The sequence below is a fragment of the Dendrobates tinctorius genome, unplaced genomic scaffold, assembly GCF_039654945.1.
Source record: "Dendrobates tinctorius isolate UK_male_01 unplaced genomic scaffold, ASM3965494v1 ptg000196l, whole genome shotgun sequence".
NCBI classification, from domain to species: domain Eukaryota; kingdom Metazoa; phylum Chordata; class Amphibia; order Anura; family Dendrobatidae; genus Dendrobates; species Dendrobates tinctorius.
In genome coordinates this window covers 11,780,759-11,808,301 of record NW_027361863.1, presented here as the reverse complement: position 1 = coordinate 11,808,301, position 27,543 = coordinate 11,780,759, and the positions used below count along the sequence as shown (strand labels likewise).

The following is a 27,543-nucleotide window of genomic DNA, read 5'->3' as shown; positions in this document are numbered from 1 at the left end:
ATCTCCAGAAAGTACAAGCTGTGATTGACGACCTGTGGGAGGCAGGTCTAACCGCGAACCCCAAGAAATGTCACAATGGGCTAGAAGAAGCCTGGTATTTGGGGTATGTAATTGGGAGGGGTGTTGTTAAACCCCAGGTTGATAAGATTCAGGCGGTTCAGGACTGGCCACAACCTGTCAACAAGAAGCAGGTGCAAGCCTTCCTGGGGATCGCCGGCTATTATCGCCGGTTCATACCCAATTTTGCAGCCATCGCTACCCCCCTGACGGATCTTACAAAAGGGAAAGACTCCGTCATGATTAAATGGAGTTTAGCGGCTGAAGAAGCCTTCCATAGCCTAAAACGGGCACTTTGCTCTCAGCCCGTACTGGTGACTCCGGACTTCCGCAGCGAGTTTGTGGTACAAACGGATGCCTCTGATACCGGTATCGGGGCCGTACTCTCACAAGTGAGGGACGGAGTGGAACACCCAGTCCTCTATCTCAGCAGGAAGCTGAATAAACACGAGCAAAGGTATGCAGTCATAGAAAAAGAGTGCCTCGCCATTAAGTGGGCTCTAGAGGCCCTCAAATATTACCTGGTGGGCCGAAAGTTCAGGCTGATCACTGACCATGCCCCTCTCAAGTGGATGCACTTGAACAAGGAACGGAATAGCCGGGTGACCCGGTGGTTCCTTGCCCTGCAGGCCTACACTTTTACGGTGGAGCACCGCCCAGGGGTACAGATGGGGAATGCAGATGCCCTGTCCCGAGTGCACTGTTTGGCGGGTGTCATTGCTCGACCAGAGTGGTCTGAGCAGAGGGGGGGGATATGTGAGAATCATGTGGGAATAGTGGATGAGGGCAGGTATATCTCACCCAGATTCCTTTCCTATGTGGCCTAGTCTGGTCAGTATCGCACCTGCTTGCTAATGAATAATGAGAGGTGGATATAAAAGGATGCAGGGTGGTTGTGTGAGTGTCTCAGCCTGGGAACACAGAGAGCCTGTCTGAGTGAGAGACACACGTGAGTGGAAGCAGTGCCCACTGCAACTGTGGTTTGGCTGGACGGGAGAAGCCCGCCAGTTGGTAGTTAGGTTGTCCATTGTTTAGTTAGTGCCGGACAGGCAAGGATTTGTTTTATGTTTTATTTCCTTTTGCATTGCTTTCACCGTTAATAAACCTGACCCAGGGTCAGTTATACACGAATCCCAGCTCTGCGCCTGAGTTTCATGCTGAATGCACGTGACCTTTGACCCCAGCAAAGGTGATCCCGGAGTGTTTTATCACACTACTATAATACTGCTCCTATATACAAGAATATAACTACTATAATACTGCTCCTATGTACAAGAATATAACTACTATAATACTGCCCATATTTACAAGAATATAACAACTATAATACTGCTCCTATGTACAAGAATATAACTACTATAACACTGCCCCTATGTACAAGAATATAACTACTATAATACTGCCACCTATGTACAAGAATATAACTACTACAGTATAATAGTATAATACTATTCCTATATACAAGAATATAACTACTATAATACTGCCTCTATGTACAAGAATATAGCTACTATAATACTGCTCCTATGTACAACAATATAACCACTATAATACTGCCACCTATGTACAAGAATATAGCTACTTTAATACTGCTCGCTCCTATGTACAAGAATATAACTTCTATAATGCTGCTCCTATGTACAAGAAAATAACTACTATAATACTGCGTCCTATGTACAAGAATATAACTACTATAATACTGCCCCCTATGTACAGGAATATAACTACTATAATACTGCTCCTATGTACAAGAATATAACTACTATAATTCTGCCCCTATGTACAAGAATATAACTACTATAATACTGACCCCTATGTACAAGAATATAACTACTATAATACTGCCTCCTAGCTGTGAGGTTGTGTTTTGTGGATCTCCTCATGTCGGGAGCAAGACCGGGGAGGGGCCACCCTGGGCGTGGAAGCTCCCCAGGCAAGGCCCAAGCTTCCCGGCCTACACTGGGACAAGCCTCCCAGGCTTCTACCATTGGGAATGTTAATCCCAAAGCCACTGTGAGACCAGTGAATGCAGTGAGCCAAAGCTGCAGCAGTTCTATGAAGGAGGAAAAAGCTGTGAGTAAAGTTTTGGGAGGAAAACCTTCTCCAGTTCCAGCAAAGAAGCCAGTAGGAAATGTGTCACTGAGTGATGGAATCCAGATGAATGTGAAGTCTTGTAGCTCCCCAGTCGGTAAGCAGCTCCTGCCAGGTGCACAGGTGAGATCGGCCCCAGCTGTGCAGATCACCTCTCCTGCTCCCAGGCAGAGACGGACGTCTTTGGAAAGACAGACTATCCAGGAGAACCTACAGCAACATGGCAGTATGGCGTGCTCAGGACGCACACGGTCACAATCAGGTGGTAGCGATAAACCTGCTGCGGAGCCTGCATCCAGCCAAGGAGCCACAAAACCATCCGTGGTGGAACGGAACAAGACTGTCTTCAAAACCCCTGTACCCGTGGTCAAGACTAAACCTGTGGAGCCGGCGCGTGCACCCGAGCTGCAGCTAGCGGATGAGATACCGGGACTTGTCCGAAAACTGGGTGAGTTACAGCAGCAAAAAAAAGCGCTGCAAATGGAGGTAGACTTCATCTATAACCTAAAGACGACTAATCCTGCCAGTAATGATGCATATGACCTGAGACTGAACACACTGGGTGTACAGCTGGCAAGTGTTGTGCAGGACACTGAATCTGTACTGGAGAGCATGGGGCCCCTGGCAGAGACCTACAGGAACCGCGAGCGGTTCGCCTCCTATAAGCAGGACTGTGCTGTAGAGGCCAGGACCCCTGATGTTCAGGACAGGACCCCCCAGCAGCGGACACGGCCAGTGTTACAGGCAGCTCAGTGTGAACAGGAGCATACATTTCAGACTCCATCTGAGGCACAAGTCCCAGAATGCCCCACACAGGAGCAGGACAGTGTATGTGAGACTGTTTGTGCTGATGAGGCTGAGGCAGCCGAGTGTGAACAAGAGCACACACTGCAGACTCCAGCAGAAGCACCACAGGTCCCAGAATGCCCCACACAGGAGCAGGACAGTATATGTGAGACTGTTTGTGCTGATGAGGCCGAGGCTGAGGCTGAAGCACAGACTGTGGCTGGGGATGCTGTGCCCATGGGGTCGGGGGTTGGAGGGGTTTCACATTCTGTAATGGACGTCGCACTGTCTGATGAGAATGATGCTGCTCATGATAATGTGACTATCCCCCTTTGCCATCCAGTCCACAAGGTGTGATAGCCCCCCCTGCTGCAGGCCCTCTCCCTGTCAGTCAGCCCAGTGTGACCCGGCAGGTGCCCCCCAGGAATGCCTGGAGCCGCGGCGCCCCATCCTTCACTTCCAGCGCCAGGTATACCGGCCAGACAATCAAACGCATTAATGTGGTGCGGTTTAAATACATAGGTGCCAAGGAGGATCTGCCACAACGCAGGTATGTGGTGAGAGAGCTGCTCTGCGGCCAGATGGGGTTTGTGGCAAATGAGATACTGGCGATGTCTAATCTTCAGGACAGGCAGGGCTACGAGGTCAGCTTCAAGCTCATGTCTGACCTGGATAGATTCTGGGCCAATTACCCCAAGTTCAGAGATGCTGAGGGCTGGAATAAGTTTGTGTTGGTTCCTATCTCCAGGCCGGACACTGTCACAGTAAACATCACGTTCTGGAATGAGGCCGTTCCTCCACAGGACATCGAGGTGTGGCTCCGGAGACACTGTGACCTCGTCTCTGGACTCACCAAGGTCAGAGATGAGGATGGTATCTGGACAATGGGGTGGTGGGTCTTTGTAAAATTACGGCAATGTGATAATATCACTGCCCACTTACCCAACTCCTTCTTCATTGGGAGGGAGAAGGGAAGGTGTTATTATCCCGGGCAACCCAGAAAGTGCTTCAAATGTGGTGGGAAAGGTCATCTGGCTAACGCCTGTACTGTGGTGAAGTGCAGTCTGTGTGGGGCAACCGGCCATGTCGCTGCAGACTGCCGGGACATCAGGTGCAACCTCTGTGGTAGGATGGGCCACCCTCACAGGGACTGTCCAGTCGCCTGGCACAACATCTGCAGAGTCTTCCCTGATGAGTTTGTTATGGCAGGGGCAGAGGCTCAGGAGGATGAGGATGTGGTGGTAGGGGCACATGGGGAGGAGGATTTAATGTCAGGAGATATGCTGATCAGCTCAGATGCCCACCAGGAGTCCACTCAGGTAGCACCAGAGAAGCAGGGTGCAGAGGGGAACATGGAGGTCATCCCTCCGGTCCAACAGCCTCAGATAGCCCCCCCTTCAGCATCACTGTATCTGTTGACTGGAGCATTAATCAAAATAAACGGAAGAAAAAGAACACATCCTCCCGTAAACCTGAGGCAGAATATGACACTGGACAGAGTGCTAGTAAGAAGGTTCAGAATTGTGCAGGACTGATGGTCGTGTCCAACAAGTATGGAGTTTTATCTGACTCCAATGGTGACGATTATGAGGAAGAGTTGAGGAAAGTTGATGCTGAGTGTGACAGGGACATAGAGGACCATCCCCCGCCAAAGCGGAAGCCCTTAGGCCTGTTTCACACTTCAGTTTTTTGTGTCAGTTAAAATCCGCCAAAAAGGCGGAAAGTGGATCCGTTCCTAACTGATGTGAACGGATGCCACCGGATCCGTCTTTTCGACGGATCCGCCGAATGAAGAATTTTAAAGGAACCGCTGCCCGGGAAGGGGGGAGAGAGAGAGAGAGAATGAATTTTTTTTTTCTCTGTCCGCCAGAAATGATTTCAGGGTTAAATTTCCTCCTGACTTTATTCCTCCGGGCATGCGCTCTATAAAAATGCGGATCCTGCAGTACAAAAAATGTTATATGGTCCGTCCAGGCATCTCGGCGGACGCAAAAAAATTGCCGGATCCACAAAAAAACGGATCCAACGGATGGCCATCCGTCAAGATCCTCTGGTAATGCAAATCAATGGGGAAAAAAACGCATCCGCCTAAAAAAATGGCGGATCCGTTTTTTTTGCAAAAACGGCGGATTTTGACTGATGGTCAAAAACGGAAGTGTGAAACAGGCCTTATCTGTAGACCCTCAGGTAGAGTCTGACATGGACACCAGTGGTGGACAGAACATCTCTGACTCATGATGATGGCTGTTACTCTGCTCCTTCTATATTGTGTTGTGATGGCGGGGTTCTCATTGACAGTGACCTCGACTAATGTGAATAGCATTAAGCTGAGGAGGACAAGACACGCGGTGTATGAGCATCTCACATATCTGGACACAGATGGCATCTTCCTGCAGGAGACACGACTGACATCTCTGGGGCTTATGAGAGAGGCTGAGAGGGAATGGCGTTCCGGTCCTTCTTTCAGGTCACTGGCTGTGGAGCCCTACGCCGGGGTCGCTGTCCTGTTTAACACCAATGATGTGACTGTGCATAGGATGACGGAGGTGGTCATGGGAAGATGTCTGGTTCTGGAAGTCACTATCCATGGTAGGCGACTCCGGCTTATTAACATCTATGGGCAGCAGCAGTACCGTAGAGTATAAGAGTGTGTTGAAAAGAGTCTAGCTCAAGCGAGACAAAAACAAGAAAAGAACTACAAGCAACATGCACCTGCAGTTCCCTTGTCACCAGGAAGTCCTAAAGAGTAAAAGAAGGATGCATAAATTGCCCTGCCCTGCAGCTTGTGGCACTGTGGGGTTTGCAGTGGCGTCCACCGCTGCATCTGCTCTTGCTTCAGACATCCTCTTCCCCCCTAGTAAATGTTGGCCAGGCCGTGTTGCCCTGGCTTACCGGCTGCCACTCTGCAGGCTGGATGATCGGGCGACGCCAGGACTGTAGGCCGCTGCTTCTCACTTCCCGCGCGCTGGCCCCTTCTCCTGCTCCGCCCACGACGGCCCGCCCCTTTTGGCTTCCCATGCACGCCAAGCGGCAGGGTAATGGCGGCAATGGCGCCGACAGTCTATGGCACACAATACAGTCTCTGGCACACAGGACCCGGGGGTACCGGGCTCCGTAAATCCTATTCGTGACGCCAAAATGGGTCGCCCTCCCAGGGCTGTGGCGTACTCGGTACCGGGCCGGTCTCTCAGAGGGGAATGTCACAGCAGCGGTGACCCGGTCCGTGGCCCTGGGTGCTGTGACGAACAGCACGGCCGGTGCCACCAATACGTCACGATCCCACCACTGACACGGGTTTGTCAGCGAACGGAGGGACGCAACGCGACGCACTGCCGGCACACGGCTATCACAGGCACAGTGGGGGCTTATCTTAGTTATCCCACCACTGGCACCGTGTGGCCAAAACACAGCAAGTTAATCTTGCTCTAACAATTTACCGCAGGGGGTATTTTGGATGCCCCACCACTGCTAACAACCTTCCAAGAACTGCGGGGATTTATGTATATCCCACTTTCTCAGTTCCATTTTGGAACTCGCAGCTCTCAGGCGCCCCCTTACCCTCAGGTCAGTCAGGGAACTGCACCTAGGATAATTAGTCGCCGGACAGGCTGCTTGTTGTGCACGGCCAATTAGACTACTGCAGTAAGGGAATTATCAATGCTGTGGCCTCAACCACTCATCCAACAATATAAGACCCTTCCGGACTGCCAACCAGCCTAATCAACCGCACACACCACGCTGCCACCAGCCACGCTTTACTTAATCAAAGAGTTAATTAAGAGGGTCCGTGGCAGACCCCCAAATTAGTAGCGATTATCTAAAAAAGGCGCATAGTTCGTTTCTTAGAGCATGGAGTCAAACTGATAATTTTACGATTTATTCCCCAAAGTTGTTACAAAGTTGAGACATTAAATATATACAATGCAGTATAAAACAAAAGGATTAAAAAGCAGAAAGTAACACTTACATGTGCTTAGGTGGTATTAGGCAGACCATGTGGCTCGGGGGATGGGCCGCAACCAAACATCCCAAGACACGGGGTAGGTCTGTTCAGCATCAGAACTCCAGCTCCAACTGACTGGAATTTGGTAGGGAATACTGTTATGAATGGGTCACCGAGGAGAAAAAAAACAAAACAAGCTAAGCCACAGAAAACCAGAGAAGTTGGTAACTATGCAGATTGCAGATCCCTGATCTTACCACACAACTAGCAGTAGCCGTGGAGCGTGCCTACGGTGTTCCTAGACGCCTCGTCACGGCCGGAGGACTGCATAAGCCTAAAGCAAGAAAAGGGAAAACTAACTGCCCCAGAGCAGATCCCAAAGGAATAGATAGCCCCCACGCATGTATTGACGGTGAAACAAGATGAAGGCACAAACACAGGCAGGAAAATAGGCTGAGCAAATGATGGGGCCCAAACTGACTAGACAGGAAAGGAAAGGCAAGTCACTGTCTGCAACCTGCAAAAAACCCTACAAAAATAATGTCCAACACTTCTGATAGCAAAATTAACCCTGAAGTCACTAGACTTCTCCCACTATATCAGCACTCTGGAATATTCTGAAACATAGCAAAAAGAGACCGAACTAGTAAGGGACAAAAAGCCAATTGGCAAAATACTGATAAATAAGAGTGGAAATTCAGCTCAGCCCCCAGCCGGGGCTGGCAGACCACACAAAAAACTGAATAGGCCAACAAAATCAAGTGTGAACATTAGCAGAAAAACTTAGCTTTAGATAACTGGAACAGAGCTGAAAACCAAGAGCTGACAAGCCAAAAGGAATCACCAGCAACTGAATAGGGCGTCGGCTGTCTTAAATCCAGTCTGAGAATCCTAAGATCCAATCATCATCCTCATTCTCAGGTGGCATATCTCCACCGATCAAACCAGCCGCACCACCTCCCGAACCAGAGAATGAACTCACAACAGAATACCTTATAGCCTAGGGTCTGTGACCTCACGAAATGGGCAGTCTGGTGAGGTCCAACCCCCCTTTCTCTAAGTTATGATTTGGCTACAAAACTTAGAATAACTGTATCTAAACGAGAAAAGCCCGTACCAACACACATAGGGCATCATTGTTTGTGATTTATCGAATAGAATCCAATAACACCAAGCATGCCATAATTAAGACACTCCATTTGGGAGCAATCCATATCTCAGTTTCTGGAGGTCCGAGAACCTCGCAGGAGCCACCGTAGCGAAGCCGGGTCCACGCAGATCACAGAAATGTCCGTTTCATTGTTCTGCCACGACCAGGGCCCATGCTAGCTTAGTTTAATATCTCTCATACTTTTCATTCGGCCTGTCTGAGAACAAAAGAAATGCTTTCCTTAGCTGTGCAGGGGGGGGAAGGAGGAGAAGGCTTCGAGAGGAAACGCCCGGTATCAGGTTTCAGATGCAGGCAGAGCGCTGTACACACACAGCTGCTAAGGGGGGCACATGGAGGGGGCTGCAAAAGCTGACAGGCTACTTTCTCATAGAATGGAGGATTCTAGAAGATTACAGAAAACATCATACCTTATAGACATTTTACATTACACCTCCCCCCTTTAGAGGGCACTACGGAGGTATTACCTGACGGTAATCGGCCATGCGCACTTCAGCGGGTTCACCCCGGCGGGACAACCCATCAGCATTTCCATGTTCGCTGCCCTTTTTGTGTTGTACAGTAAAGTCGTACTGTTGAAGGGCAAGGCTCCAGCGGAGCAACCGTCCATTGGTTCCGGACACTGTGTGCAACCAGCTCAGAGGGTTGTGATCGGTAACCACCGTGAAGGTGTGCCCGTACAGGTAGGGCTGCAAACGTTGCAGTGCCCACACCATGGCCAGACACTCCTTCTCGATGGTCGAGTATGCCATTTCCCTCGGCAAAAGTCTCCACCTCAGGTACAACACGGGGTGCTCCTGGTTCCCCGAGTTGACCTGGCTGAGCACAGCACCGAGGCCAAACTCGCTGGCGTCGGTCTGTACCAGAAAGGGGCAACTGCTGTCAACTGCTCTCAACGCTGGAGAGCTGCACAGGGCTGCTTTCAAAGCTTGGAAGGCCGCCTCACAGTCATCTGTCCAGTTGACTGTTTGGGGTATCCTCTGCTTGGTGAGGTCGGTCAAGGGTTTTGCAAAAGCGCTATAGTCCTGCACGAACCGCCTATAGTACCCTACAGTGCCCAAGAAGGACTTCACCTGTTTCTTGGTCCTTGGGGTGGGCCAGGATGCGATTGCATCCACCTTTTCTGGCTCCGGACTAATGGAACCCCCGCCTACCTGGTGCCCCAGGTAGTGGACCTGGCTCAGGCCCATCTGGCACTTTCCCGGCTTGATAGTCAGGCCTGCCTGGTGAAGACGCTTGAGCACCTCCTGGAGATGCTGAAGGTGTTCCTACCAGGTGGAACTGAAGATGGCGATGTCGTCCAAGTACGCCACTGCGTACTCCTCCAGTCCCCGAAGCAGGTGGTTGACCATCCGCTGGAAAATGGCAGGGGCATTTTTCATGCCGAAGGGCATGTCTGTGGACTCGACAGTCCAAAGGGGGTGATGAAGGCAGATTTCTCCTGTGCCTCAGGGCTCAGGGGGATCTGCCAGTATCCCCGATTCAAATCCATGATGGATATGTACCTTGCTTTCGCCAACCGCTCAAGCAGATCCTCGATGTGCGTCATCGGGTGGGCATCAGAGGTTGTGATGGCGTTGAGCCCCCTGTAGTCCACGCAGAACCAGGTGGTTTGATCCTTTTTAGGCACGAGGACTACAGGTGAGGCCCACGTTCTTTTTGACCATCGAATCACCCCCAGCCTTAACATCTCATTGATCTCTTGGCGCATGACCTGTAGCACCTCCTCAGAGATCCGATAAAGTGTTCGCCGTAGTGGGGCGTGATTCCCGGTGTCCACCTCATGAACCACTAACTCTGTCCTCCCAGGTCGGTTGGTGAATACGGCCCAGAAGGGTTCCAGGGTTTCCATCAACTGCGACCGCTGGGATATGGTTATCAAACCACTTATCTCCATGTCCTCAATGGACCCATTGGCCTTGGCTTGGGCCAGCATGTCCAGGAGGGGATCTTCCTCCCCATCTTCGGGCAGGTTGCAGACCGGTAGGATGCAAGCTTCACGTTCGTGGTGCGCCTTCAGCATATTGACGTAAAAGGCTTTGCGCCTACCCCGAGCATGGTCAAGCGTGACCACGTAGGTGACCGGGTTGAGCTGTTGGTGGACGACGTATGGGCCTTCCCAGGCTGCCTGAAGCTTATCCGTTGGTACGGGGACCAGCACCCACACCTTTTGACCCACCTGGTAGGTCCGCTCCCAGGCGTTCTGGTCGTACCAGTGCTTCTGGTCAGCCTGAGCCTGCGTCATGTTGTCATGCACCAACTGCGTCAAGGTCTGCATCTTGTCACGGAAGTGCATGACATAATCCACGATGGACACTTCGGTGGGGTTTGGCTCATCTTCCCAGGATTCTCTTATCAACCCAAGGGGTCCCCGGACTCGCCTGCCATACAGGAGCTCGAAGGGGGAGAACCCGGTCGAGGCCTGTGGAACTTCTCTGTAAGCGAACAGCAGGTGTGGGAGGTACTGCTCCCAGTTGCGCCCTTGGGTCTCAACCAGCATGCGGAGCATCTGTTTGAGGGTACCGTTGAAGCGCTCACACAAACCATTAGTCTGTGGGTGATACGCACTCGATACCAGGTGCTTCACCTGCATTTTCTCACAGAGAGCCTCCATTAGGCGAGACATGAATTGGGTCCCTTGATCGGTAAGCATCTCCCTGGGAAATCCTACCCTTGAAAAGATGGTCACCAGTGCATCAGCCACCTTATCCTCCCTGGTTGAAAACAGAGCTTCTGCCTCTGGGTACCGGGTAACGTAGTCTACCACGGTGAAAATATATTGCTTTCCGGAGCTGCTGGGGACGGCCAGCGGGCCTTCAATGTCCACCGCGATTCTCTGTAAAGGCTCCTCTATCACCGGCAAAGGAATAAGGGGAGCCTTAAGAGCAGGCCCCACCTTACCCACTTTTTGACAGGTGTTACAGGTGCGGCAGTATTGTGTTACATCTGTCCCCATCTTGGGCCAATAGAAGTGTTGAGACAGCCGTGCCTTAGCTTTGCTGATCCCCAAGTGTCCAGCGAGTGGGATCTCATCGGCAATCTGCAACAACTCAGTTCTGAACTGTAGGGGGACGACTAGCTGTCTTTCCCTCAACCACTCCTTTTGGGGATTTCCGGGTACTGTCTCCCGGTACAACCTTCCTCGTTCCCAGAAAACCCTCTCCTTATCAGACTCGGAGGTGGGCGTCTCGGCGAGACTTCTCAATTTCTCCAGGCTTGCATCTGAGTGCAGAGCAGCCTGGAACTCCTTGCTGGAGGCTGCCAGAAGTGACATCAGGGTTCCTTCCGTACTGGGACCCTCTGGAACCGGCTCTGGGGTCACCTCTGGTTCAGTCTCTCCTGTAGCAGAAGAGGGTCCAGAAGACAGTGCGTTACCTGCGATCTGGGCACTCTGACTGCGTGTGACAGCTGCTACGTATGCTGTCTCCCTGGGGATTTCTACAGACCCACCAGTCGGTGCTGCTATGGGCTCTACCTCCCCATCCACCCCCAACACTTCAGGAGCAGTGCTACTTATGGGCCAGTTTCCTTCCTCGGTGGCACTGGTCAGCTGCATGGCATTACCTTCCTCATTGTCACCATGCACCTCCCCATTTCCTTGAGCACCGTTGCTTGCTCCTGCCAGGGGTTCCTCAGCCGTCTCACTCCGCAGAGTGACGTGGCTGAGCACTTCGGTACCTGTGGACATATCTACCATTTCAAAGAAATGGTTAACAGGTTCAGTTGGTACAGATACATCATCATTCCTAGGAAAAGAATGATTATCAGATTTCTTTGGTACAGTTACATCACCATCAGCATCATTCCTGAGGAGAGAATGATTGTTAGTTGCATCATTACTCATCACGTCATTAGCAGGTAGCACATTCAGTTTCCCATCATCATCATCATCATCCTTATTATCCGGTTGGGGAGGGGTGTCAGGGACATAGTAGGCAACCAGCCACCCCAAGTCCATCCCCAATAAAACATCAGTGGGCAGGTTTTCAGACAGTCCCACTTCCCTCAACCTGCTCCCAGCACCCCAATCAAGAAAAACCCGGGCCACTGGCAAGGGACAACGTGTGCCACCAATACATCACGATCCCACCGCTGCCACCAATATGTGACGAACAGCACGACCGATGCCACCAATACGTCACGATCCCACCGCTGCCACCAAATTGTGACTAACAGCACGGCCGGTGCCACCAATACGTCACAATCCCACCACTGACACGGGTTTGTAAGCGGACGGAGGGACGCGACGCACTGCCGGCCTGTCTGAGAACAAAAGAAATGCTTTCCCTTAGCTGTGCAGTGGGGGAGGAGGAGAAGGCTTCGAGAGGAAATGCCCGGTATCAGGTTTCAGATGCAGGCAGAGAGCTGTACACACAGCTGCTAAGGGGGGGCACAAGGAGGGGGCTGCAAAAGCTGACAGGCTACTTTCTCATAGAATGAAAGATTCTAGAAGATTACAGAAAACATCATACCATATAGACATTTTACATTACAGGCACCCATGTAAAAGGGAATTAAGCGATGGAATAAAGTTTATGAGTGAATGATTCGTGACGCCACCTGTGGTGTTCGGCAATGAAGATGTTAAGCCGACGCTGCGGACAGATCCTCTGGGACAGATGGGGTGCAGCAATGATGGTGTAGCCCTCCACAGGCAGGGCTGTAGTCCCAGGGCAGAGTAGATGAAAAGGGTAGGTGTTGAAGAGGGTGTAGTGTTTGGCACAGAGATCTAGCAGTGCTGGAGAGGTTGCAGGAAGAAGGCAAGGACACAACAGGGTGCAGTTTCTTTACCTTTACTTTGCTTGGCAAATGCAGTCCAGGGTCCAGATTACAGATGGCACAGGAGCTGGCTAGCCTGGAAGCAACTTAGGAATCTCTGTATGCAGATGGGTTGTGTAGTCTCCTTCCTAGCGCGTATTTTTTAGGTACTTGCAGTACTGTGTTACACTGAAGTTCCACTTGCTTATTCTCTTTAGAACTCCCTTGTATGGCAGACAGCTGTAGCTTTCCTTTTCTGGCTCACACGTCGCTGTTGTGCCTCCGAGTCTTATGTGGGAATAGAGCATTTACAGCTTCCTATTCCTCCGTTTTCTGTTGCAGGACCATCAGTGTCCGTACAGCCTTGGAGACCGGGCTCCAGATCATGCGCTATAGCTGGGAATGAACATGAACTCTCTGCTCAAACTCCCAGCTCTTCTCCTCATGTCCACACACATTGCTGTTATGATTGAGTCACCGTAGGAGGCAAAAATAGAAATGCTAGCTAAGTCCAGAAAACCAGAGAAGTTGGCAGCTATCGGATTGCAGACCCCTGAACCTATCAACACAACTAGCAGTAGCCGTGGGGGGCTCCTACAATGCCCTAGGCCCCTCGATCACAGCCGGAGGACTACATAGCCTAAAGACAGAAAGGGAAATCTAAACTGCCCCAGAGCAGACCCCAAAGCAAAAGGCAGCCCCCCACATATAATGACGGTGAAGCAAGAAGAAAGAACAAAACACAGACTTGTGGCTTGAGGCTTGCAAGAGATGTCAAAAGCAATAATAAAGGATTTTGGGGATATGTCAAAAGTAAAAGAAAAGTCAAAGATGCTATAGGATTTTTACAGGATGAAAATGATGAAATGGTAAGACAGGATGATGAGAAGGCTGAACTTTTAAATTCCTATTTTGCATCTGTTTTCTCTCAGAAAGGAAATGTAACATCAACTGTTATTCACTGTCCTATTAACCCCTTCACTACCAAGGGTGGTTTGCACGTTAACTACCGGGCCAATTTTTACAATTCTGACCACTGTACCTTTATGAGGTCATAACTCTGGAACGCTTCAATGGATCCCGGTGATTCTGACATTGTTTTCTCGTGACATATTGTACTTCATGTTAGTGGTAAAATTGCATTCAAATAACTTGCGTTTATTTGTGAAAAAAACGGAAATTTGGCGAAAATTTTGAAAATTTCGCAATTTTCCAACTTTGAATTTTTATGCCCTTAAATCACAGCGATACGGCACACAAAAAACTTAATACATAACATTTCCCACATGTTTACTTTACATCAGCACAGTTTTGGAACCAAAATTTTTTTTTGTTAGGAAGTTATAAGGGTTAAAAATTGACCAGCGATTTCTCATTTTTGCAACACCATTTTATTTTTAGGGACCACTTCACATTTGAAGCCACTTTGAGGGGTCTATATGATAGAAAATACCCAAAAGTGACACCATTCTAAAAACTGCACCCCTTAAGGTGCTTAAAACCACATTCAAGAAGTTTATTAACCCTTTAGGTGCGTCACAGGAATTTTTTGAATATTAAAAAAAAAATGAACATTTAACACAAAAAAATACTTCAGGTTCAATTTTCTTTATTTTACCAAGGGTAACAGGAGAAATTGGACTGCAAGACTTATTGTGCAATTTGTCCTGAGTACGCTGATACCTGACATGTGGGGGGGAACCACTGTTTCGGCGCATGGCAGAGCTCAGAATGGAAGGAGCGCCGTTTGACTTTTTCAATGCAAAATTGGCTGGAATTCAGATCGGACGCCATGTCACGTTTGGCGAGCCCCTGATGTACCTAAACAGTGGAAACCCCCCCAAGTGACCCCATTTTGGAAACTAGACCCCCCAAGGAACTTATCTAGATATGTGGTGAGAACTTTGAACCCACAAGGGCTTCACAGAAGTTTATAACGTACAGCGGTACAATTAAAAAATCATATTTTTTCCACAAAAATGATCTTTTCACCCCCAATTTTTATTTTTCCAAGGGTAACAGGACCCTAAAAGTTATTGTGCAATTTGTCCTGAGTACGCTGATACCCCATATGTGGGTGTAAATGACTATTTGGGCGCATAGCAGAGCTCGGAAGGGAAGCAGCGCCATTTGACGTTTTTGGCTAGAATTGAGATCGGACACCATGTCGCGATTGGAAAACCCCTGATGTACCAAAACAGTGGAAACCCCCCACAAATGACACCATTTTGGAATCTAGACCCCCCAAGGAACTTATCTAGATGTGTGGTGAGAACTTTGAACCCCCAAGGGCTTCACAGAAGTTTATAACGTACAGCAGTACAATTAAAAAATCTTTTTTTTTCCACAAAAATGATCTTTTCACCCTCAATTCTTATTTTTCCAAAAGTAACAGGACCCTAAAAGATATTGTGCAATTTATCCTGAGTACGCTGATACCCCACATGTGGGGGTAAACCACTATTTGGGCGTATGGCAGAGCTCGGAAGGGAAGCAGCGCCATTTGACGTTTTTGGCTGGAATTGAGATCGGACACCATGTCGCGTTAGGAAAGCCCCTGATGTACCAAAACAGTAGAAACCCCCCACATATGACACCATTTTGGAAACTAGACCCCCCAAGGAACTTATCTAGATGTGTGGTGAGCACTTTGAACCCCCCAGTGCTTCACTGAAGTTTATAACGTCCGGGCGTGAAAATAAAAAAATCGTATTTTTTCCACAAACATGATCTTTTAGTCCCCATTTATTTTCCCAAGGGTAACAGGAGAAATTGGACCCCAAAAGTTGTTGTCCAATTTGTCCTGAGTACGCTGTTACCTCATATGTGGGAGAAAACTACTGTATGGGCACACGTCGGGGCTCGGAAGGGAAGTAGTGACGTTTTGGAATGCAGACTTTGATGGAATGGTCTGCGGGTGTCATGTTGCGTTTGGAGAGCCCCTGATGTACCTAAATAGTGGAAACCCCCCACAAGTGACCCCATTTTGGAAACTAGACCCCCTAATGAACTTATCTAGATGTGTGGTGAGCACTTTGAACCCCCCAGTGCTTCACAGAAGTTTATAACGACCGGGCGTGAAAATAAAAATATCGTATTTTTTCAACAAACATCATCTTTTAGTCCCCATTTTTTTATTTTCCCAAGGGTAACAGGAGAAATTGGACCCCAAAAGTTGTTGTCCAATTTGTCCTGAGTACGCTGATACCTCATATGTGGGAGAAAACTACTGTATGGGCACACGTCGGGGCTCGGAAGGGAAGTAGTGACGTTTTGGAATGCAGACTTTGATGGAATGGTCTGCGGGTGTCATGTTGCGTTTGGAGAGCCCCTGATGTACCTAAACAGTGGAAACCCCCCACAAGTGACCCCATTTTGGAAACTAGACCCCCTAATGAACTTATCTAGATGTGTGGTGAGCACTTTGAACCCCCCAGTGCTTCACAGAAGTTTATAACGACCGGGCGTGAAAATAAAAATATCGTATTTTTTCAACAAACATCATCTTTTAGTCCCCATTTTTTTTATTTTCCCAAGGGTAACAGGAGAAATTGGACCCCAAAAGTTGTTGTCCAATTTGTCCTGAGTACGCTGATACCTCATATGTGGGAGAAAACTACTGTATGGGCACACGTCGGGGCTCGGAAGGGAAGTAGTGACGTTTTGGAATGCAGACTTTGATGGATTGGTATGCGGGTGTCATATGCGTTTGGAGAGCCCCTAATGTACCTAAACTATTGAAACTCCCCACAAGTGACCCCATTTTGGAAACTAGACCCCCCACCGAGCTTATCTAGATGTGTGGAGAGCACTTTGAACCCCCAAGTGCTTCACAGAAGTTTATAACGCCTGGGCGTGAAAATAAAAAAAACATTTTTTTCCGCAAAATTATATTTTTGCCCCCAATTTTTTATTTTCCTAAGGGTAACAGGAGAAATTGGACCCCAAAAGTTTTTTTGTAATTTGTCCTGAGTAGGCTGATACCCTACATGTGGGGGTAAAACACTGTTTGGGCACATGGCAGAGCTTGGAAGGGAAGGAGCACCATTTGACTTTTTCAACGCAGAATTGTCTGGAATTGAGATCAGACGCCATGTTGCCTTTGGAGAGCACCTGATGTGCCCAAACAGTGGAAACCCCCAATTATAACTCCAACCCGAACCTCAACACACCCCTAACCCTAATCTGAGCCCTAGCCCTAACCCTAGCCCTAACCCTAGCCCTAACCCTAACCCTAACCCTAGCCCTAACCCTAGCCCTAACCCTAGCCCTAACCCTAACCCTAGCCCTAACCCTACCCTAACCCTAACCCTAGCGGGAAAATGGAAATAAATACATTTTCTTTTAGTTTTATTATTTTTCCCTAACTAAGGGGGTGATAACGGGGGGTTTGATTTACGATTTATGGCGGTTTTTATGTTTGGCGGCTGTCGCACGCTAAAAGACGCTTTTTATTGTAAAAATAGTTTTTGCATCACCACATATTGTGAGCTATAATTTTTCCGTATTTTGACCCACCGAGTCATGTGAGGTCTTATTTTTTGCGGGACGAGTTGACGTTTTTATTGGTACCATTTTCGGGCACGTGACATTTTTTGATCGCTTTTTATTCCGATTTTTGGGACGCAGAATGAACAAAAACCAGCGTTTCATGAATTTCTTTTGGGGGGGTGCGTTTACACCGTTCCGCGTGCGGTAAAATTGATAAAGCGGTTTTATTCTTCGGGTCAGTACGGTTACAGCGATACCTCATTTAGGTCGTTTTTTTATGTTTTGTCGGTTTTTTGCAATGAAAACTATTTTATATAAAAAATAATTATTTTTGTATCGCTTTATTCTGCGAGCTATAACTTTTTTATTTTTTTGCGGATGATGCTGTATGGTGGATCGTTTTTTGCGGGACAAGATGACGTTTTCAGCGGTACCATGCATATTTATATGCGTCTTTTTGATCACACGTTATTGCACTTTTTGTTCGGTGGTATGATAATAAATCATTATTTTTTGCTTCGTTTTTTATTTTTATTTTTTAAGGGGTTCGCTAAAGGGGTTAACTAATGGGACAGTTTTATAGGGCAGGTCATTACGGACGCGGCGATACCAAATATGTGTACTTTTATTGTTTTTGTTTTTTTTTATTTTGAAAAAATGGATTTATTGGGGATTTTTTTTTTTACTGATTTATTTAGCGATTTTTTTTAAATTATTTTTAACACTTTTTTTTTTTTTTTTTACTTTATTACCTTGTCCCAGGTGGGACATCGCTGTCCTGTGACAGATCGCTGATCTGTCACATCACAGATCACTGTGACAGATCAGCGATCTGTCACAGGCACTGCTGCAGACTTCCTCATGCCTGCGCTTTGCAGGCACTGAGGAAGCCAGCTTCCTCAGGCCCCCGAAGGCCCCCGTCGCCATCTTGGATCCGGGGGCCTGTAGGGAAAGAGCCCCCCGCAGCAGCGCTGCACATTGCGCTGCCGTGGGGGGCTCAGGGAAGCACGGAGGGAGCCCCCTCCCTGCCGATGCTTCCCTTTAACCCCCGGTACACCGCGATCGCGTTTGATCACGGTGTGCAAGGGGTTAACGTGTCGGGGGCGGTCCGTGACCGCCCCTGACACATTGTGCCGGGTGTCAGCTATGATAATTAGCTGACACTCGGCCGCGATCAGCGGCGCTCACCACGTGGGCGCCGCTGATCGCGATGACGTAATATTCCGTCCATGGTAATTAGGTCCATGGTCACATGGACGGAATATTACGTCAATTGTAGGTAAGGGGTTAAGGGAATAGAAGAATCCAGGATATCTATAAACAGAAAGATAGTGAGGAAACACTTAGCTAACCTAAATGAATTCAAGTCTCCAGGTCCAGATGAATTACACCCCAGAGTACTGAAGGAGATAGCAGAAGAAATTTTTGAACCCCTCTCCATAATCTTTGAAAATTCTTGGAGAACAGGAGAAGTGCCAGAAGACTGGAGAAGAGCAAATGTTGTTCCTATCTTCAAAAAGGGGAAGAAGGTGGACCCAGGCAACTATAGGCCGGTGAGTCTGACTTCTATACCAGGAAAGATCTTTGAACAAATTATTAAACAACATATTTGTCAATACCTGGATAAGAATGAAGTGATTAAACAGAGTCAGCATGGGTTTGTAACTAATAAGTCATGTCAGACTAACTTAATTTCCTTCTATGAAGGTATCACTGATTGGGTGGATCAAGGAAATGCTGTAGATATAGTATATCTTGACTTCAGCAAAGCATTTGACAAAGTCTCTCATACAATCCTTATTGAAAAAATGACTAAGTATGGAATGGACAAGGCAACTGTTAGGTGGATTCATAACTGGCTTAGTGATCGGACCCAAAGAGTGGTCGTAAATGGCTGCACATCCAGTTGGAAGAATGTCTCAAGTGGGGTACCACAGGGCTCTGTCCTGGGCCCTGTATTGTTCAACATCTTTATCAACGATTTAGATGAAGGAATTGAGGGTAAACTGATTAAATTTGCTGATGACACAAAGCTAGGAGGGATAGCTAATACTAGAGAAGAGAGAGAGAGGATTCAAAAAGATTTAAATAAACTGGAGAAGTGGGCAGCAACTAACAGAATGGGAATGGTTTTTAACAGGGAGAAATGCAAAGTACTACATCTGGGCAATAAAAATGAAAAAAGCATATATAGAATGGGAGGAATAGGGCTAAGTGACAGCACATGTGAAAAAGACTTGGGTATACTAATAGATCACAGACTGAATATGAGTCAACAGTGTGATGCAGCAGCAAAAAAGGCAAATGCAATTCTAGGATGTATTAACAGAAGCATACAGTCTAGATCACGTGAAGTCATTATTTCCCTCTACTCCTCTTTGGTCAGACCTCATCTGGAATATTGTGTCCAGTTTTGGGCACCACATTTTAAAAAAGACATCAACAAACTGGAGCAAGTTCAGAAAAGAGTGACCAGAATGGTGACCGGTCTGCAAACCCTGTCTTATGAAGAAAGGTTGCAGGATTTGGGAATGTTTAGTTTGCAAAAGAGAAGACTGAGAGGAGACTTAATAGCTGTCTACAAATATCTAAAGGGCTGTCACATTGTAGAAGGATCAACTTTATTCTCATTTGCACAAGGAAAGACTAGAAGCAATGGGATGAAACTGAATGGGAGGAGACACAGATTAGATATTAGAAAAAACTTTTTGACAGTTAGAGTGATCAATGAGTGGAACAGGCTGCCACGAGAAGTGGTGAGTTCTCCTTCAATGGAAGTCTTCAGAGGCTGGACAGACATCTGACTGGGATGATTTAGCGAATCCTGCTTTGAGCAGGGGGTTGGACCAGATGGCCCAGGAGGTCCCTTCCAACTCTACGATTCTATGACAGACAGAAAGATAGACTGAGCAAAGATGGGGCCCAAGCTAGCTTAGATAGGAAAGGACAGGAAGGCTGCTGTCTGCAATCCGTGAAAAAACCCAATGAAAATAAGAGCCAACAAACAAAAGGCCCTGAAGACGCTAGGCTTCAAAAAAGGCTATGTCAGTACTCAGGAATATTCTGAAGACAGAGCAATAGGCAAAAGGAGATTCAGCTCACCCCAGCAGGGAATGGCAGAATCCAGAAAAGCAAGGAAAACAAAACAATAATGCAAAAAGGCAAAGCAGAAATCTTAGCTTTAGATGAGCAGGAATCAGACTGGTTTCCTGGAAGTCCACAGAGAAATCACCCGCAGGCCAGAAGGGCGTCGGCAGCCTTATATCCAGTCATTAACTCCACTCAGCCAGTCATCATCATCAGCCCCAGGTGTTTGACAATCAGGCTCACTACCTTTCTTCACCAGAAGAGGGAGTTCCTCGGGCCTCAGTAGTGAAGGGGAAAATGGACTCACAACACATTGCCCTCCTCACACGAACTCCTAATTCCCCCTTCCCGGCCCTCAGAGAGCAGCTCTTCCCCCAGTTTTGGGTTCAGAGCTCCCTCTGCTGGCCTGGAGTGGGAGCTGTGTTGTATGTTGTGATCAACTGACAGAGAGATCCTTTATTGCTTCCAAGCATGACATCACACTCCCTAGGTGGAAAGCAATGCCATTGTGGCGACCATACTCCTGGGGGCGCCACATTCCCCGTAGTGCAGTTCAGTACTCCCGGACTGAAGAGAAAACATGCAAAAACAAATTAACAAATTGAACAATTGTAAATGTAACAAGATTTACAAAATGAAAAATTACAAAAACCAAAGCTCCAAAAATAGTCCTGATGACGATTAGTCCATGCGTCAATGTCCATGGTCCATTTCCTGAGCAAGTTGGTAAACTATTTACAAGAAAGTTTTGACCACACATAGTCCTGTGGTCCAATTGTCCATTGAAACAAAAGAAAATATCCAAAAAGTCTTACAGAGTTTCTGTAGGCACAAAACTTGAAACATTGTATATTTACAGATTAACATTTACTAAAACTTATCTATATGCGGAACCTTAGGGGTGGAATAACTTGGGTACTACGGTCAGACCTACATAGCACTGGTGTGAGTAAACTGGGTAGCAGCCGTCTGTGAACTCTTAGACTCATTGTGGGCATTACAGATTCACCACTAGCAGGGCAAAGGTTGTCTGGCTCCACTGCTGGTGTAACATTCGCTGCCTGAGCTTCCTGATTTTCAGAGTTCTCTTGAGTCTCTGCTACTTCAGTTGCAGTAGGCTGGGGAAAGATTAGGACAGGAACTACGATGGCTTGGTCCATTCTCGTCCAGTTTGCAGGAAACTCTCCAAGTACAGTGCTGACCTTTTCTTCTTCTTCTATGGGTTGAAGGTTGTTTTGTTCTCCCATCCTTTCCTTTAGCTGGTCAGGGCACAGTTTCAGATGATCCCTCAATACTACTGATGAGGTTTCTCCTCCATCCTTACTGATAAGGCACACTTTGGTGTTGTCGAAGTTTGATGGTAAGACGGTGTAGGGTTCAGCTTCCCATTGGTCATCCAATTTATGCATCCTTCTTTTCCTCTTTTGGACTTGGTCTCCTGGTGACAAGGGAACTGTAGCTGCATGTTGATTGTAGTCCTTTTCTTGTTTTTGTCTCGCCTGAGCTAGACTCTTTTCAACACACTCTTGTACTCTACGGTACTGCTGCTGCCACTCCATATCCCAGTCAGCATCTGGTGATGTCTCTTCAGGTGTCAGGACTCCCATATCCAAATCAATAGGCAGCTTGCCAGGCCTCGCTCTCATTAGGTAGGCTGGAGTGCAGTTGGTGGAATTCACAGGAATGTGATTGTAGAGGTCTACCAGATCTGGCAACTTCTCTGGCCACAGATTCCTCTCTTCCAAAGGCAAGGTCTTCAGTAGATCGATCACCACCTGATTCATCTTTTCGCACATGCCATTGGTCTGTGGATGGTACGGTGTTGTCCTGATCTTCGTGCAACCATACAAGTTACAGAATTCCTGGAACACTTCTGCCTCAAAGGCTGGACCTTGATCTGTAAGCACTCGCTCGGGATATCCGTGTGGTTGACAAAAGTGCTGCTGGAATGCTCTGGCTGCTGTTCTGGCTGTTTGATCCTTGACAGGTACGACTACCAGGAATCTCGAGTAGTGGTCAATGATGGTAAGAGCATAAACATAGCCTGAACGACTTGGGACCAGCTTCACATGGTCTAGGGAAACCAACTCAAGGGGGATGGGCCGCAACTAAATATCCCAAGACATGGGGTAAGTCTGTTCAGCATCAGAACTCCAGCTCCAACTGACTGGAATTTGGTAGGGAATACCTTATAGCCTAGGGTCTGTGACCTCATGAAATTGGTGGTCTGGTGAGGTCCAGCCCCCCTTTCTCTAAGTTATGATTTGGCTACAAAACTTAGAATAACTGTATCTAAACGAGAAAAGCCCGTACCAAGACGTATCATTGTTTGTGATTTATCGAATAGAATCCAATGACACCAAGCATGCCATAATTAAGACACTCCATTTGGGAGCAATCAATATCTCAGTTTCTGGAGGTCCGAGAACCTCGCATGAGCCTCCGTAGCATAGCCGGGTCCACTCAGATCACAGAAATGTCCGTTTCATTTTTCTGCCACGACCGGGGCCCATGCTAGCTTAGTTTAAGATCTCTCATATTTTTCATTTGGCCTGTCTGAGAACAAAAGAAATGCTTTCCCTTAGCTGTGCGGGGGGGGAAGGAGGAGAAGGCTTCGAGAGGAAATGCCTGGTATCAGGTTTCAGATGCAGGCAAAGAGCTGTACACAAAGCTGCTAAGGGGGGGCACAAGGAGAGAGCTGCAAAAGCTGACAGGCTACTTTCTCATAGAATGGAGGATTCTAGAAGATTACAGAAAACATCATACCTTATAGACATTTTACATTACAGGCACCCATGTAAAAGGGAATTAAGCGATGGAATAAAGTTTATGAGTGAATGATTCGTGACGCTACCTGTGGTGTTCGGCAATGAAGATGTTAAGCCGACGCTGCGGACAGATCCTCTGGGACAGATAGTGGGGTGCAGCAATGATGGTGTAGCCCTCCACAGGCAGGGCTGTAGTCCCAGGGCAGAGTAGATGAGAAGGGTAGGTGTTGAGGAAGAGGGTGTAGTGTTTGGCACAGAGATATAGCAGTGCTGGAGAGGTTGAAGGAAGAAGGCAAGGACACAACAGGGTGCAGTTTCTTTACCTTTACTTTGCTTGGCAAGTGCAGTCCAGATTACAAATGGCACAGGAGCTGGCTAGCCTGGAAGCAACTTAGGAATCTCTCTATGCAGATGGGTTGTGTAGTCTTCTTCTTAGCGCTTATTTTTAGGTACTTGCAGTACTGTGTTACACTGAAGTTCCACTTGCTTATTCTCTTTAGAACTCCCTCGCATGGCAAACAGCTGCTCTTCCACCAGTTTTGGATTCAGAGCTCCCTCTGCTGGCCTGGAGTGGGAGCTGTGTTGTATGTTGTGATTAACTGCCAGAGAGATCCTTTATTGCTTCCAAGCATGACATCACACTCCCTAGGAGGAAGGCAATACCATTGTGGCGACCATACTCCTGGGGGCGCCACATTACCTCTTCACTTCTCTTCCAGTGGTGATGGCGGGGGACTTTAATGCCATACTGACATCAAGTGACAGCTCCTCAGGCAGGACAGTGACCAGGGACGGTAAGGTCCTACATAACGTCATAATGCAGGCAGGACTGACTGACGTTTTCACACAGGGTGGTCGACAGACAAAATTCACGTATTCATATTCCAACAGGAGCAGTAGAATAGATTTTGTTTTTGTCAGTCCTACTGAGGCTGTCGGCGCCCTGAGTGAGAAGGTCGTCCCTTACTCTGATCACCTCGCCTTGTGCTTCTCTCTGGGGACCTCTAACCATCCGGACATTGGTAGAGGGTTGTGGAAACTCAATTCCAGTCTCCTGGATGATGTCTATGTTCAGAGCCGTGTTCCCTCCCTTATCCAGCATCATCTAGACAGGGTTGACATCTATGACAACATGACCGACTGGTGGGAGGACGTCAAGGAGGATATCAGATCCCTCTTAAAGAGACTGTCAGTTAATAAAGGGAGAAATAAGTACAGCCAGTACCTAAAGCTGTGCAAAGAATTGGAGTCACTGTATTCGGCGGGCGGGGATGACAAAGTGAAGATTGACCAGCTGAAATCTGAGATAAGGCAGTATCAGTATAGCAGGTATACCTCCCTGGTTCTTGAACGGGATTATGGGTCCTTAGGGGCCCCTGATCCCTTTGAGAATTGCAGGGAGAGGGTGGCCAAAAAAATGGTCACAGTTCTCATTGACTCCCAGGGTGTATTGCAGGATTCACGGGAGGGTATCCTGGAGGTGGTGAGATCTTACTATGCTGACTTGTTTCAGAGGAAGGCTTTGGATAAAGATAAGATGGCGCAATTCTTGGAGGCAACTCCAGTGCCTGATACTAATGATCTGGACTTTTCTCCTTTGACAGCAGAATTAACGGTGGAGGAAGTTAAGGAGGCCATTGATAAATTATATCTGAAGAAGGCACCAGTTCCAGATGGTATAACGGCAGAATTTTATAAGAAATTCAGTGACCTCCTGGCTCCAATCCTCGTGGATGTGTATAGAAATTGTCTAGAAAATCACCTAATGCCGCCATCCATGAGAGTGTTTCATTAATTCTGCTGTCTAAAGGTAAAGAGCCGAGCGACATCAAGAACTGGAGGCCGATTGCCCTCTTGAATGTGGACAGGAAGATTCTAGCAAAGATCCTATTTTCTAGATTAGTCTGTTTGTCCCCGGCACTGTTGGCAGGCTCTCAGTTTGGCACAGTAAAAGAGCGGAACATCTCTGAAGCAGTCATCTCGATACGGGAGATGTTTGAGAGATGTAAAGCTCTGCGGTGTGGGAGATATGTTGTTAGTCCGGACCAGGCTAAAGCCTTTGACAGGGTTGATCATGACTATCTGTGGGCCACTTTGTGAAAGTACGGTATTCCGGGACAATTTGTGGATTGGCTGAAGACATTGTACAGAGATTAATGGGTGGCAGGGTGACACTTTTGGAGTTGGGGCAGGGGTGAGGCAGGGCTGCCCACTGAGTCCGCTCCTGTATGTTTTTGCCCTAGACCCGTTTCTGAGGTCACTGCAGGAGTGGGATTTTCAGGGGGTGGAAACCGGAAATGCAAAGGTTCAGCGATGGAAGAACTGGAGACTGACCTACAGAGAAAGGGTCACAATGTTGAAGACGTACCTGGTCCCTGTTTTCTTGTATGTCTCTGTCGCTTTCCCTTTGCCAGAATATTTCTCAGCGAGGCTGTTCAGCCTGTTCTTCCAGCTCTTGTGGGGGAATAGGTTGAACCTAATAAAAAGGGGAATAACGTACCTACGGCGGAGAGAGGGTGGGCTGGATATGTTGAATCCAAGGGTTTTCTTTGACTCCTTGTTTCTAAAGGTGAATTTTGGGAACATGGACTCAAACAGTAGCTCCCTGTGGGTAAATAGTATCAGGTACTGGATCTTGCCTTTTGCAGAATCTTGGGTACGAGGCGTCAGTCTCGAGAGGAGGAGATGGACAGGTGACCACCTCCCCCCAGTATCTGGACTAGGGTCTGAAGTGTGTTAGGAGGTGGGGACTGGAGAAGTCTTAGATTGAGAGCAGTACAAGAAGAGACCTGTATGCTCGTGTATGTAGGACTTTCTTCTACTCTCCACTGGCCCTGAGAGATTGTGTCACCATCACCCTGCAGGAAAGCCTTAGGTTCCTAAATGGGAAACGACTTCCTCCTAAACTTCGATATCACTTGACTTTCACTACAGTCAGCTCTTTGTCAGGGGGAACCTGAAACATCTGTGTGTCTCTGATCGGAATTGTCCCCTTGGTTGTCAGCAGGAGAAGACTATGGAGCACTTTATATGCGATTGCTGGGGAGGGAGGAAGATCTGGGAGGAAGTGTCAGATAATCTAAAAATTCCCAGACTGCGGACTCTAAAGTATCCTGACATAGCCTATGGTGTCCTCTCCACTGTTAGTAACATCGACAGAGAGACAATGTACATCATAATCAGTGTCACCAAATATTATCAATGGCACATGAGAACCCGGATGTCACTGCACAATGAGCCGTTCGATCACACCGCTGCAGCCAATCAGGTTATGTCAGAACTCCGGTGGATAAAATCACTAGAAGTTGCAAGGAGTCCGAGAAACTTTACATTATGGAGGAACGTAAAATTCAGTTAGGAAATATGATCTCTAACTTTCTTTTTTCATCCCCAGGTGTGGACACTTTAATTTATTTATGAATATGATCTGATTATTTAGTGCTTGTGTATATATAACCTAAGTGATTTGTGTTTTGTAATGCTGGATGATTTTCGTTTTATTATAACTGTATTTATGTTTGGTTTTATAATAGTAACCAGGAGGTTAGCCTGCAATAGGACCCTTCTAGGACATTAGGGTGGTTGCACATATGAATCTACTAACCATGATTTTGACAATTCCTTTCAGCCATCTTTCTTGGGCTATTCTCTTGGGAGTTCTATTCTTCTTTATTCAAAGATCCGAATCTCGATTCAGGTAATCCCTTTTCTCCTATTCTACTTAATATGGTGCTAGTTTACTGAGCCTCTTTCTCTTTTTTTATATATTCATGTTTTCCATGTACTATCATAATGTATATTTGTATATATTTTTATTACTGTTATATACCGGGATAATTTGGATTTTTTATGGTGTTGTATTTCCTTTTTTTTTTTTTCCTTTATATGTTTTCTGATGTATTTCTTTTTATTTACAGCGATAAAGTGATAAAGGCTCGGACTGAGCCGAAATGTCGTAGTAATAGTTATATCACTTCTACTTGGTGCTATATATTCTTGTTTGGTTCCCACATGTTTTGTACATAATAAAATGAACACTTGTTTGCATAAAACCCCTCTGAGTGTGCGGTGAATTAGATTATTATTGGTTTTATAATAGGGCAATTTTTATGTACAAGAATATAACTACTATAATTCTGCTCCTATGTACAAGAATATATCTACTATAAGGCCGTGGTCACACTGGCGAGGAATACGGGAGAGTGAGAGGCGCTAAAAGCACGCATTAGACACGGACCAATGATTCTCTATGGGGTCCCTCGCACCAGCCGTATATTTCTCCTCAGTATCCTACGCTCCGTGCCACTCGCAGCATGCTGCGATTGTCAGCGTACTACGCCCGTAATACGCCAATGCAAGTCTATGGGTGCGCAAAAAATACGGATTACACACGG

At 47.4% G+C, this 27,543-nt stretch overlaps 1 long non-coding RNA gene across 1 annotated transcript in view; it reads left to right on the top strand.

The window, feature by feature from the left end:
* LOC141056062 (uncharacterized) overlaps nt 1–27,187 on the top strand; it is an 81,371-nt gene extending 54,184 nt beyond the window's left edge. The window contains exons 2-3 of the long non-coding RNA XR_012221576.1: nt 26,778–26,846; nt 27,067–27,187. This is a non-coding gene — a long non-coding RNA (uncharacterized lncRNA). The remainder of the gene's footprint in view (nt 1–26,777; nt 26,847–27,066) is intronic.
* The last annotated feature ends 356 nt before the right edge of the window (nt 27,188–27,543 follow it).